The following is a 15034-nucleotide window of genomic DNA, read 5'->3' as shown; positions in this document are numbered from 1 at the left end:
CAAGTTCTTTGGAATTAAATGATTGATTCATCAATTCACACTTAGGTATCTACTAGAGAGAATATCTTGAGCATATACACTAGGAATTAACCTAAGAAAGTTCATAGCTACTGCTGAACTGTCCCCCCTCACAATTAATATGTTGAAATTCTAGCCCCCCAGTACCAAAGAATGTGACCTTATTTTGAAATAAGGTAGTTGCATATGTTATGAGTTAAGATGAGGTCATATTGGACTAGAGTAGACCCCTAGACCAACATGCCTGGTATCCTTACAAAAAGAATGCCATGTGAAGAGACAGATATGCACACAGCAATAATACTATGCAAATACTATACTATACTTGTGACATTATGATGCCACAAGCCAAGCAGTTACCAGAAGTTCAGAGAGAGCGCTGGCACAGACCCTTCCTTAGTGCCTCGGAGGGAGCATGGCCCTACTGACACTGTGATTCGAACTTCTGGCATTTAGCACAGTGAGATGACCAAGTTCTGCTGTTCTAAGCCACCCCTTTGCCCTACCTTGTTACGGCCGCCCTAGCAGACCAATACGGGCTGAAAGTCAATATGCACTGGTATAGCTGGCTGGTTGTCAAAATACTTAGGTAATTTTCTTCCAGTTTGGTGCATAAACATCACATCACTGCTCTGAGTCTTAGGCACTCCTGGCCTCCCTATCTACCCTATCCCATTTCATGAAACCGAAAGACTTTCTCCATGATGGAAAAACTGAAGGTTTAAGTCCTCATGGACTCAACACACTACATCTTTAGAGCCACAACAACCTATTCAGGCCAAATGACTCTTTCCACAAGAAAGGCTAAAGAACATTTACAATGGCCAGGACATGGAAACAGCCTAAATGTCCAATGACAGATGAATGGATAAATGAGATGTGGTACCTATATACAATGGAATATTAGCCATAAAAGGAGCAACATTGGGTCATTTGCAAAGATGTGGATAAACCTAAAGTCTATCATAGAGAGTGAAGTATGTCAGAAAGAGAAAAACAAATATTGTATATTAACGCATATATGTGGAGTCTAGAAAAATGGTACAGATGAACCTATTTCTAGGGCAGGAAGAGAGACACAGACACAGAAGACAGACATGTGGACACAGGGGGAGGGGAGAATGAGACGAATTGGGAGATTAAGATCGACATACATATTTCATACATGAATAGCTAGTGGGAAGCAGCCATATCGTGCAGGAAGCTCAGCTCAGAGCTCTGTGATGACCTAGATGGGTAGGATGGTGCCCATTCAGCTGATTCACTTCATTGTAGAGCAGAAGCACAGCACTGTAAAGCACTCACACTCCTGTATTCTTCTGTAAAGAATTTAAAAGATAAATGGAAGACCAAACCTGCTCTCCTCTGCTCGCCACTCCCTCACTGTACCTTAAGACAAGGCCAAATCCTCTTCACATTATAAGGATATTGCAAATAAGCTCTCTGGAGAGAAAGAAAAATGCTTACATATTAACCATCATGGAGATATAAGAAATATTCCAAAATCTACACAATTCTCTACAGTTCCTGGTTTCTATCTAAAAGGAGATCCTCTGGGTGAGGGTGGGTTGTGCTTAGTCTCTCAGTCGTGTCTGACTCTTCGTGACCCCCATAGACTGTAGTCCACCAGGCTCCTCTGTCCATGGGATTTTCCAGGCAAGAATACTGGAGTGGGTTGCCATGCCCTCCTCCAGAGGGTGGGTTAAACTCATCCAAAGAGCTAATAACGTAATCCTAACTTCTCTGCATTCAAAGCTTTCTCTTGTCAAGTGGCTTTTTCTATCTCTGTTTCTGCAGGCCCACACAGGGACCATTCTCACACAGAATCTCTGAAGGGAGGGGTTAGATGTGTACCTATGGCTGATTCATGTTGAGGTTTGACAGAAAACAACAAAATTCTGTACAGCAATTATGCTTCAATTTAAAAAAATAAAAAAGAAAAAGACATGGGACATTCAATGCTCCCTCTGCCTCTAGACATCTACGCAAATCAACGGATGGGGCTGTTAAGCTGAGGCAAGGAGATGGTGATGTCACCTAACACATAAGTAAAATACTGTTGACTACACCTTCCCTGCAGACAGTGCTCTCAGGAACTGATGATTCTGTGATCTCATCGCACTAGATCTATCAACAGCTCACTGTGATGCGAGGGAAAAAACTTGGTAGACACAATGTTATACGAAGTCATCACTGCTTAGCGGAAATAGTCACCTGTGCACCCTGAAATAATACCTTCATAGGAAGGATACAGATGTAAACTACAGTTTTAATTGAGGCCCTGACTTTCTAGAAAGACTATGTTTCAGAACCTGTATCCATGCATCTCAGTTGCCATGGACACAGGCAGCTGTGTGGATATGAAGTTAGTTTTTAAGGTAAGCAGTTAAAGAAGAACTGTGATGAAATCAGAGCTCAGCCTGACTAATAAGTAATAATAGACCCTGAATCCAATACTTATTGTTTGAGAAGATTGCCAATGTAGTTTATTTGCTTCAGATAACAATTTCTTAAGTTGTATTTATTGCATGAACAAGTCAATGAATGACGAGTTCATTTAATGGGTATTAACTGAGGGCTTTTGTGTGACAGGTATTAAACCAAGAGGCAGAAATATAAAAAATGTATAAAATAAATTTCTGCCCTCAAAGATTTCACTTTTTAGTGAAAAAGGAAGGTATACATTGTGGTAAGCTTTAAAATGAACAAGCTCAGCATACTACAAGAAAAAACATTCCTGGGAAAATAGGGCAGTGCCAGGGAAGGCTACATAGATGGAGGAGACATTAAAGCTAAGTCCTAATGGATAAGTCGGCTTGATTCCAATACACTTGAAAATCAAGAGCATTCACAGCAAAAGGAAGATTGTGTGGAAAATACAGTCATGAAAGAGCAAGTTCAGATCAGTTCAGTTCAGTTCAGTTGATCAGTCGTGTCTGACTCTTTGCGACCCCATGAATCGCAGCACACCAGGCCTCCCTGTTCATCACCAACTCCCAGAGTTTGCTCAAACTCATGTCCATCGAGTTGGTGATGCCATCCAGCCATCTCATCCTCTGTGGTCCCCTTCTCCTCCTGTCCCCAGTCCCTCCCAGCATCAGGGTCTTTTCCAATGAGTCAACTATTCACATGAGGTGGCCAAAGTATTGGAGTTTCAGCTTCAGCACCAGTCTTTCCAATGAACACCCAGGACAGATCTTCTTTAGGATGGATTGGTTGGATCTCCTTGCAGTCCAAGGATTCTCAAGAGTCTTCTCCAACACCACAGTTCAAAAGCATCAATTTTTCAGCACTCAGCTTTCTTCACAGTCCAAATCTCACATCCATACATGACCATTGGAAAAACCATAGCCTTACCAGACGGACCTTCATTGGCAAAGTATTGTCTCTGTTTTTTAATATGCTATCTATGTTGGTCATAACTTTCCTTCCAAGAAGTAAGCATCTTTTAATTTCGTGGCTGCAGTCACCATCTGCAGTGATTTTGGAGCACAAAAAAATAGAGCAAGTTAGGGGACTGCAAAGGCTATTTATCACTCAGACGAGCAGTTACAACATTCCCCAAGTGCTAACCAGTAATGCCTCCAATGTCTAGCAATCATTATCATCCAGAAAATGTGAGAGTTGTTCAGCCGTGTCCAACTCTTCACGACCCCATAGACTATAGCCCACCAGGTTCCTCTGTCTGTGGAATTCTCTAGACAAGAATACTGGAGATGGTAGACATTCTCTTCTCCAGATCTTCCCAACCCAAGGATAGAACCCAGATCTTCTGCATTGCAGGCAGATTCTTTACCATCCAGGACACCAGGGAAGCCTGAATCATCCAAAATAGGGCCACAGATCTACAAAGTGTTCCTCTGTTCAGTTCAGTTCAGTTCAGTCGCTCAGTCGTGTCCGACTCTTTGCGACCCCATGAATGGCAGCATGCCACGCCTCCCTGTCCATCACCAACTCCTGGAGTTTACTCAAATTCATGCCCATCGAGTCAGTGATGCCATCCAGCCATCTCATCCTCTGTGGTCCCCTTCTCCTCCTGACCCCAATCCCTCCAAGCATCAGGGTCTTTTCCAATAAGTCGACTCTTCGCATGAGGTGGCCACAGTATTGGAGTTTCAGCTTCAGCATCAGTCCTTCCAATGAACACCCAGGACTGATCTCCTTCAGGATGGACTGGTTGGATCTCCAAGGATCTTCTCTCCTTGAGAAGACTCTCAAGAGTCTTCTCCAACACTACAGTTCAAAAGCATCAATTTTTGGCACTCAGCTTTCTTCACACTATAACTCTCACATCCATACATGACTACTGGAAAAACCATGGCCTTGACTAGATGGACCTTTGCTGACAAAGTAATGTCTCTGCTTTTTAATATGCAGTCTAGGTTGGTCATAACTTTCCTTCCAAGCAGTAAGCATCTTTTAATTTCATGGCTGCAATCACCATCTGCAGTGATTTTGGAGCCCCAAAAAATAAAGTCTGACACTGCTTCCACTCTTTCCCCATTTATTTCCCATGAAGTGATGGGACCAGATGCCATGATCTTAGTTTTCTGAATGTTGAGCTTTAAGCCAACTTTTTCACTCTCCTCTTTTACTTTCATCAAGAGGCTTTCTAGTTCCTATTCACTCTCTGCCATAAGTGTGGTGTCATCTGCATATCTGAGGTTAATGATATTTTTCCCGGAAATCTTGATTCCAGCTTGTGCTTCTTCAAACCCTGCGTTTCTCATGATGTACTCTGCATATAAGTTAAATAAGCAGGGTGACAATATACAGCCTTGACGTATTCCTTTTCCTATTTGGAACGAGTCTGTTGTCCCATGTCCAGTTCTAACTGTCGCTTCCTGACCTACATATAGGTTTCTCAAGAGGCAGGTCAGGTGGTCTGGTATTCCCATCTCTTTCAGAAATTTCCACAGTTTATTGTGATCCACACAGTCAAAGACTTTGGCATAGTCAATAAAGCAGAAATAGATGTTTTTCTGGAACTCTCTTGCTTTTTCGATGATCCAGTGGATGTTGGCAATTGGTCTCTGTTTCCTCTGCCTTTTCTAAAACCAGCTTGAACATCTGTAAGTTCAAGTTCACATATTGCTGAAGCCTGGCTTGGAGAATTTTGAGCATTACTTTACTAGCATGTGAGATGAGTGCAATTGTGCGGTAGTTTGAGTATTCTTTGGGATTGCCTTTCTTAGGGATTGGAATGAAAACTGACCTTTTCCAGTCCTGTGGCCATTGCTGAGTTTTCAAAATTTGCTGGCATATTGAGTGCAGCACTTTCACAGCATCATCTTTCAGGATTTGAAATAGCTCAACTGGAACTCCATCACCTCCACTAGATTTGTTTATAGTGATGTTTCCTAAGGCCCACTGGACTTCACATTCCAGGATGTCTAGCTCTAGGTGAGTGATCACACCATTGTGATTACATGGGTCGTGAAGATCTTTTTTGTACAGTTCTGTGTATTCTTGCCACCTCTTCTTAATATCTTCTGCTTCTGTTAGGTCCATACCATTTCTGTCCTTTATCGAACCCATCTTTGCATAAAATGTTCCCTTGGTATCTCTAATTTTCTTGAAGATATCTCTAGTCTTTCCCATTCTGTTGTTTTCCTCTATTTCTTTGTATTGATTGCTGAGGACAGCTTTCTTATCTCTCCTTGCTATTTTTTTGGAACTCTGCATTCAAATAGGAATATCTTTCCTTTTCTCCTTTGCTTTTCACTTCTCTTCTTTTCACAGCTATTTGTAAACCATCCTCAGACAGCCATTTTGCTTTTTTGCCTTTCTTTTCCATGGGGATGGTCTTTTTTTTTTTTTCCATTTATTTTTATTAGTTGGAGGCTAATTACTTTACAATATTGTAGTGGGTTTTGTCATACATTGACATGAATCAGCCATGGATTTACATGTATCATGGGGATGGTCTTGATCCCTGTCTCCTGTACAATGTCACGAATTTCGGTCCATAGTTCATCAGGCACTGTCTATCAGATCTAGTCCCTTAAATCTATTTCTCACTTCCACTGTATAATCATAAGGGATTTGATTTAGGTTGTACCTGAATGGTCTAGTGGTTTTCCCTACTTTCTTCAATTTCAGTCTGAATTTGGCAATAAAGAGTTCATGATCTGAGCCACAGTCGGCTCCTAGTCTTGTTTTTGCTGACTGTATAGAGCTTCTCCATCTTTGACTGCAAAGAATATAATCAACCTGATTTCGATGTTCACCATCTGGTGATGTCCATGCGTACTCCTCTGTACCAGAGTGAATTATGACAAAGCCCATGTTCTTAGTTTCTTTGTGAAATACTGACGCCATCTTCACATCTGGTAGGGTAAATCTTCCTGTGATATCAAGTTTATTAACAAACTCAGTTTTCAATTGTCTTTCGAGAACCTAACCAAGGAATAATATTAACTGAGAATAAGAAAAATAATCAGAAAAATGCATAAATCTAGTAATCACTGTTCTAGCTCTCTGTTCCCCAAATAAAAGCATGCACAGAGTACATTTAGGCTGTTTCCATGTCTTGGCTATTTAATCAATAAAGCAGAAATAGATGCTTCTCTGGAATTCTCTTGCATTTTCTATGATCCAACAGATGTTGGCAATTTGATCTGTGCTTCCTCTGCCTTTTCTAAACCCAGGTTGAGCATCTGGAAGTTCACAGTTCACACACTGTTGAAGCCTGGCTTGGAGAATTTTGAGCATTGCTTTGCTAACTGGTGAAATGAGTGCAATTGTATGGTAATTTGAGCAATTTTAGCATTGTCCTTCTTTGGGATTTGAATGAAAACTGACCTTTTTCAGTTCTATGGCCACTGCTGAGTTTTCCAAATTTGCTGGCATATTGAGTGCAGCACTTTCACAGCATCATCTTTTAAAATTTGAAATAGTTCAACTTGAATTCCATCACCTCCACTAGATTTTTTCGTAGTGATGCTTCCTAAGGCCCACTTTTCATTCCAGGATGTCTGGTTCTAGGTGAGTGATCACACCATCAGGGTTATCTGGGTCATGAGGATCGTTTTTTGTATAGTTCTTCTGTGTATTCTTGTCACTTCTTAATATCTTCTGCTTCTGTTAGGTTCATACTGTTTCTGTTCTTGATTGTGCCCATCTTTGCATGAAATGTTCCCTTGGTATCTCTAATTTTCTTGAAGAGATCTCTAGTCTTTCCCATTCTGTTGTTTTCCTCTATTTCTTTGCATTGATCGCAGAGGAAGGCTTTCTTATCTCTCTTTGCTGTTCTTTGGAACTCTGCTTTCAAATGGGTATATCTTACCTTTTCTCCTTTGACTTTAGCTTCTCTAAAAAAAAGTTAAAGGTGAAAATCACTTAAACATTAAAAAGTCTTACTCCTCAAAGTGTTAGTTTCTACTCATTTTTTAAGGTAATGTATTTTATTTAGCCCACTATATTCAAAATGTTACTGTTTTAACATGCAATCAATATTAAACTTTGTGGGGTTTTGTATTTTTATCATTTTTTATTGAGGTATAGCTGATTTACAATGTTGTGACATTCTCTGCTGTATGGCAAAGTGACTTTCACATTATGGTTTATCCCAGGTGATCAGATATAGTTTCCTGTGCTATATAGTAGGACCTTGTTGCTTATCCATTCTAAATGTCATAGTCTGAATCTATTAATACAAATTCCAAATTCCCAGTCCATTTCTTTCCTTCCTCTTGGCAACCACAAATCTAATCTCTATGTCTGTGAATTTATTTCTATTTTTTTTTAAAAGGTTAATTTGTACCACATTTTAGATTCCACATATAAGTGATATCAAATGGTATTTCTCTTTCTTAGTTCATTTTGCACAATAATCTATAGTTGCATCCATATTGTTGCAAATGGCATATTTTTTTTATGGCTATCTACTCATTTTTTAATTTATATGGAATAATCTATTTCTGAGAGGCCTGAGATGGGAAAACAGAGATATCAGTACCCTTTAGCTTATTTGATGATTAGTGATGCAGATTTTCACTTTCTTATCCTATGACTCTTTTGTGTGATGAACAAGGTCATTAAGTTAATTTAGAAGACAGTGCAAATAGTTGAAATACATATTTTATTTAGATATAAAAGAACAGAAACATTTTTCTAGCAGGCTTCAAATTGAAAATCAGGTGAAAGCCTTAAGTAGAATTATAAAATAGATGAAACTATACCTGAAATATTGAAAGAAGTCCATTCTTCTAAGGAGTTAGGCTAATAGGTTTTTATTGTCCTTAAACATTTCTATAAAGATGCAGAAAAGCACAACATATACAATATTAACCACACACGACAAATCCATCACAGTTAATATCTGGCTAACTCTCAAAGAAAAATAGAATTGCATCTCAACTCTGGGCTTCACTGGTGACTCAGGTGTAAAGAATCTGCCTGCGACACAGGAGACCTGGGTTCAGTCCCTGGGGTGGGAAGATCCCCTGGAGAAAGGAATGGCTAGCTACTCCAATATCTCAACTCTACAACCTGCTAAATTTTGACATATTTGAGAGCTTTCCTTATTCTGAATCACAGTTTAATGTCTAGAAATTGATTTGTCTACCTAGTTTTCAGAACCCAACTTACCTTTGAAATTCCAATGAAACAAGTCTGTATAAATGCATGAGCTTCATTCTATGAGTCTTTACTTTCTCTCAGGAGTCTAGAAAGCAAAGATAACACTGGTGAGGCCTGTTGCTGTTTTTGCTCTCCCAATTTTATAGGGTTTTGCAAGATTAGAAATCGCATATGGTAAGTGTCTGCACATATAATGTGTGAAAGCCGCTCAGTCATGTCCAACTCTTTGCCACCACATGGACTATACAATCCATGGAATTTTCCAGGCCAGAATACTGGAGTGCGTTGCCTTTCCCTTCTCCAGAGGATCTTCCCAATCCAGGGGTTGAACCCAGGTCTCCTGTAATGCAGGCAGATTCTCTACCAGATGAGTCACAAGGGAAGCCCTCCATACATATAAGTAGTCAGTAAATAGTGATTACTGTTATTCTAAGCACTTAAAGCTCCAGGGAAGAATTCCCATCTTAAATTGACTTTCTATGGGGGAAGATCATTAGAGAGCATTTCCGATTTAAAAATAGACACATAGCTCTTCTTCAGTTAGAAACCTGACTCATTGTTTTCGTTACAGATCATGCCCTCAAAGGTTTTTGTTTTCCACAATGACAAGACTTTCTCCTCAGAAGCAGATTTGTCATGAAGTTTAATCTTCCAAGGCTCTCATTTGCACAGATCCCTTCAAGGCTCTGGAAGAGGCCAACAGTGTGTTCAATCAGTTATATGGTTTTATGAAAATTGCCGAATAAATATGCTTTACCAGCAGAGAGTTAAGACCATTGACTTTGCACTTTACTTCTGTCATACTTTCCTTTCTCTCAGGTATCTGCAGGTATTTTTGGTGTCTAGTCAAAGGACAGTTGAGTTTGGAATACATTATTTTGATTTTAAAGAAAATTACTTATGTGGTATGCAATCACCTCCATGCATAAGTAAGTCACTGATGTGTGCTCAGTCATTCAGTCATGTCCAACTCTCTGTGGCCCCATGGACAATAGCCCACTAGGCTCCTCTGCCTATGAAATTTTCCAGACAAGAATACTGGAGTGGGTACAATTTCTTACCCCAGGAGATCTTCCCAACCCAGGGATCAAACACACATCTCTTGCATCTCCAGTGTTGGCAGGAAGGTTCTTTACCACTAGTGCCATCTGGTAAGCCCTAAATCATTGACATATATTATACACGGAAATGCCCCCCACAGACACCACTATCACCAACTATGCCAACTGACTCCATGAAAGTATAGAACAGAAGCTGTATGCTGGTATAAATATGTTCTGTAGCACCTGGTATTGGAATTCAGTGGATAATGGAGGAGGAATGAGGTTTGGAATGCGTAGAGCTGAGAGCCAGTCTGCAGAATTCTTCCAAATCCTGTAATTTATACATGAAAGATATATGATAGAGACCTTCCTGTATTTGACAACAATCTCCAAAATATAGATACCATTAATAAATTATTATTGAGAGATAATTTAAAAATCAATTAGCCACAATACAAAACAATTGTTCTATAATAAATACATAATCTAAGGTTACAACCAAGGCTTACAGTTAGTCCTCCTTATCTGTGGGTTCCACATCCACAAAGTGAACCAAATGCTGATCAAAAATATCTAAAAGAAAAAATCCAAAAAGTTCCAATAAAACAAAACTCAAATTTGCCATGCAATGGCAACTATTCCTATAGAATTTCATTTAATTGCACTTTATAATTAACCTAAAGATTGTCTACAGTATACAGGAAGATGTGTAGGTTATATGTAAATACTATACTGTTTTCTACAAAAGACTTGAGCATCCATGGGTTTGGGCATCTGCAGTGTGTCCTAAAACCAGTCCCTCCTGGATACCAAGGGATCACTATAGTTTGCTTCTGGGAATGATACTATTCTGGAAATTTCATTTGTACAGATACATTTCTGCACTATGGAAAGGAGTATATTTCGTTATATTTGAAACTGTTGTCAAGGAGAAACAATCTATAATTCTCAAGCAAGAGAATCATAAAAAATTCATATAAGTTTACCCTGAATAAGGAGAGACCTTCACAACTAAATCTGCCTCAGAGAAGCAGAAGAACTAGGTAGAGACTCAGTAAGAGGAGACCTATTAAGGGTGAGGTACCATAGTGATATGAGCAACAAAATAAGCAGGTGTTCTAATCAAAATTATGCTGATAGCCAGTCATATGATCCTTAAAAAGCATATTTTCTCTGGACCTCCATACCTTCCTCTACAAAATAAATCAGTTGTTAAGATTTTTGGTGTGGTACTTTTGAATACTTGTTGCAGTGTTTCCCAAAGTGTTTTTCTCAACTCTAATCCATGAGGGAAATTCTGAAAAATAGCATTCCATGGTCAAATAATTTTAGAAAATGTTGCATTTTTTTTCTCCCCCATTGGTATATTCAGTGTGTATTAGCATAATGCAGACTCTAAAATGTGCCACAGTGAAGTAATATTTTTATCTTTGTTTAGGATAGGGCTTGCAAAATGTATTTGACTGTGAAAACCTTTTAGCATAATATCTATGACATGTAATTTGGGGATGCTCCTCTAAAGCAGTATTTGAGAGTTTCTTTAGAGAGACTTAAACAGAATTTGCAGTTAGATAGCATAGTCAGAACCCTGCTTTGAGCTGTCCTCTTGCAAAGGTGCTGAATTTACTGTTAGGAAGTCACCAGAAGATATAGCAAAATCCTTTGACAAAAAACATAAAATAGAGGGGGGGTATTGTGTGGGGGGAGGATAGCTCAGAGTATGTTGTTTTAAAATAAAATTCTTCCCAATGGAGAGGAAAATTATTTTTAATATCAGGAAATCATGTGAGATTGGAGAGTCATTGACTGTAAATATAAACTCATTTCCATGTTAGAACCTCATCTGAGGAAACGGGATACACAGCAAGAAAAGAGGGTCACAACCTGTATGTGAACTGTGCTCTATGAGAGATACAAAAGATATCGCAAATGTATGGTCTTAATTTTGATAGGATTTAGATTCTAGATGGAGAAAATTAATGCAAATATATGTAATAAAAAGAAACACAAAAATTTTAAGAGATTTAAAAGAGAAGCAGAGACTATGGCACTATAGGTATTTTCAAAAGGGTGTGGTTAGGGAAAATCATTTAAAGAAAATGGATGGTATCGGTCTTCTAAGAATAAGTAAACTGAGGATGGAAAGATGGATGAATGCTTGGATGAATGAATAAAACAGTAAAAACCACTAATGATAATAAAACTGGCTTAGATAAAGAAATGATCATGTATCAGAATATCTGGGGTAGGAATACCACTAATGACACTAGATAAGGAGGAATCTGAAGCAAGAGCTGCCAGACCACAGAAAAAAGGTTAAAAGGCAAGGAAAGAAAGAATATTGCCTGTCTCTAAAAACCCAAATGCTTATAGAAAATGGATCAAACTATTATAATCAAGTAAACAACTAGTCCAAGGCTTGGAGGTTAGGTAGGTGTTGATGATATAACACTTTAGAAAGACACAGTCCTTGAACCAAGGAGCTCAGAACATACTGATATGGAGAAGAAAAAAGAAGAGGGGGTATATATTATATATATACATATATATATAATACACACACACACACACACACACACACGTGTGTGTGTGTGTGTGTGTGTGTGTGTGAGTTCTCAGTCAGCTCCAGTTCTTTGCAATGCCAGGGATTATAGTTCACCAGGCTCCTCTCTCCATAGAGTTTTTCGGGCAAGAATACTGGAGTGGGTTGCAGTTTCCTTTTCCGAGGGATCTTCCCAATCCAGGGATCAAACATGTGTCTTTTGCATCTCCTGCATTGGCAGGCAGATTCTTTACCACTGAGCCATCTTTAAAGTCCATATACATATATTAGTAACTCTGGGGGCTTCCCATATGGCACAGTGGTAAAGAATCCACTTGCCAGTGCAGGAGATGCATGAGACACAGTTTCGATCCTTGGGTCAGGAAGATCACCCAGAATAGGAAATAGCAACCTACTCCAGCATTCTTGCCTGAAAAATCCTACCAACTGAGGAGCCTGGCAGACTACAGCCCATGGGGTTGCAAAGAGTCGGACACAACTGAGAGACTAAGTAGAAGCACAAGTGACTCTAATAAAATATGGGAATGAGTCAATCTTGAATATAAGTCAAACTCAAAATCTATTGAGTACGAAGGAATGAGTTAAATTTTGACCATGGACTTTCCTGGTGGCTCAGACGGTAAAGCGTCTGCCTAAAATTCAGGAGACCCAGGTTCAATCCCTGGGTCAGGAAGATCTCCTGGAGAAGGAAACTGCAATCCACTCCAGTATTCTTGCTTGGAAAATCCCATGGACAGAGGAGCCTGATAGGCTACAGTCCACGGGGTCGCAAAGAGTCGGACACGACTGAGTAACTTCACTTTCTATAAAGGTTATATAGAGGAGATGACATTTAAGCCAAGTCTTTAAAAATAAATTACACTAAATGAGAAAGAGAATGAAGAGAGACTTTCAGGAAGTCCAAACCAATAATCAAAGGAAGTAATATGTGAGGACGAATGGGATGAGCAAAGAATATTGAATAACAAATGTGACTATGAGGGGCAAGTAGCAGTGGATGAGACTGAAAGTGTACTTTGGGCAAAAGTATGAAGGATCTTGAATGTCGTATTAACAAAAAACTCATGCAAAAGAAGACTATGATCAAGTCCGTTTAAAAGCAAAATTTTCAAACCATTCCCTTGGGTAGTACAGAGATCTCTCATAGGACAATATAGAGTAAATATAGACAGAAGAAAATACAGGAGCGCTGGCCTTCAAATTTCATATTCCCAATTCAATCTGAGTGGCTCTTCTTTGTATCTCATTTCATAAAAGGCTTCCATTTAGGGTTTGATTTGAACAAAGAGATCCACCATTTTCAAAAATATCTACTACCCAAAGGTTTGGAAAGATAACTGGAAAAGCAATGATATTTTAGGAAGATATTGTAACAATTTAGCTACAATTTGGTGAACAATTAATGGGAGAAATCAACACCAGTAGAAAATGGGAAAATTAAAAAAATATTCTGAACTATAACAAGCAGGAACTGTCTGCGTGTTGAATATAGATAATGAGGTAAAAAGTAGACATACAATGTTGAGCCCAAGGTTTAAGCTCAAGGACCTAGAAATATGGTGATATTATTCACTGAAATAAGGTTCATAGGTTGAAGGGAAGATAAGCAATGGGACCTATCCAACTTTCTATACAATGATTTTAGATTCATAACTTGTAACTGGACAAAAATATACAGTTAGGTGTTTTAGGAGATAGCATGGGTTAGAGATAACTGTTTAGGTGTTCAACTGAAAAGAGTGAACACAAGGCCCAAATAAGATCCCCCTGGGAAAAATTAATAACAATAAGAGGAATATTAACAGCTAACATTGTGTGTGAGTGTTTAGTGGGTCAATCGTGTCTGACTCTTTATGACCTTTTGGACTGTAGCCCACCAGGCTCCTCTGTTCATGGAATTTTTCAGGCAAGAATACTGGAGTATCTTCCTGACCCAGGGATCAAACCTGCATCTCCTGTGTCTCCTGCATTGCAAGCAAATTCTTTACCCACTGAGCTAGGCATTTAATTTATGCTAGCAGCTGTGCTAAGAGTTTTACATGCATAATATTATTTAACTGCATATGAATCCTATGAATAAAAAATATCACTGATGCAGACCAGAATAATGTAGCAATTAACATCCAGAAATGAACTATCTATATTCAAATCCTGGCTTTGCTGTTGACTATCTCTGTCATTTGGGACAAACTATTTACTTCTCTGTGCATCAGTGTTTTTATCTGTGAAATGGGGATAATAATCCCTAAATCTATGATACAAAGGGACTTAATGCATATGAAGGATTTATAACAACTCCGGGTACATAGCAAGTGTTCAGTAAACATGAGCAATTATTTTTACTTCATTTTACAGATAATGGAAGTTAAGTCATAGAGAGGTTGAATAACTAGTAAAGAGCACACTGTTAAATAAATGGTAAGTGCAGTACTCCCAAGTCTGCTCAACTTTTATACTAGCCTCAGTCAGAGAGTGAAGAAGAAAAGGACAAGACTGTAACCTTGGGGGATGCCTACATTTAATCAGAGTAGAAACCAGAGTACTAGTTAAGTGCTCTTGGAAGGCATCATCAGATTAACAACAGGTCAGAGTGCTGGGGACAGAGGGGTGCTAAGCTATTGGAGGAAAGAGGTGGTCAAATTTGCAAAAGGAAAAAAGAAATGTAATATAAGAAAGACTGCTGGATTCTGCAATCAGAAAATCCTGGAAACATCAAAAGACAATTGAGCAGATTAGGACAGAACATCAAACAGGGGCAGACATCAAACAGAACATTTAAGAAATGAATGCAAGGGGAAGAAATAAGAGGAGCCAGTGTAGAAGTTTA

At 38.9% G+C, this 15034-nt stretch overlaps 1 non-coding gene across 1 annotated transcript; it reads left to right on the top strand.

Moving 5' to 3' along the window:
- The first annotated feature begins 12808 nt into the window (after positions 1-12808).
- TRNAF-AAA (transfer RNA phenylalanine (anticodon AAA)) lies at positions 12809-12881 on the top strand. The gene has a single exon. It is a non-coding gene; the product is annotated as a tRNA-Phe (tRNA).
- Positions 12882-15034: the final 2153 nt, after the last annotated feature.

This window comes from Odocoileus virginianus, chromosome 2, assembly GCF_023699985.2.
Source record: "Odocoileus virginianus isolate 20LAN1187 ecotype Illinois chromosome 2, Ovbor_1.2, whole genome shotgun sequence".
Classification (NCBI taxonomy): domain Eukaryota; kingdom Metazoa; phylum Chordata; class Mammalia; order Artiodactyla; family Cervidae; genus Odocoileus; species Odocoileus virginianus.
This window is presented reverse-complemented; position numbering and strand designations above follow the sequence as displayed.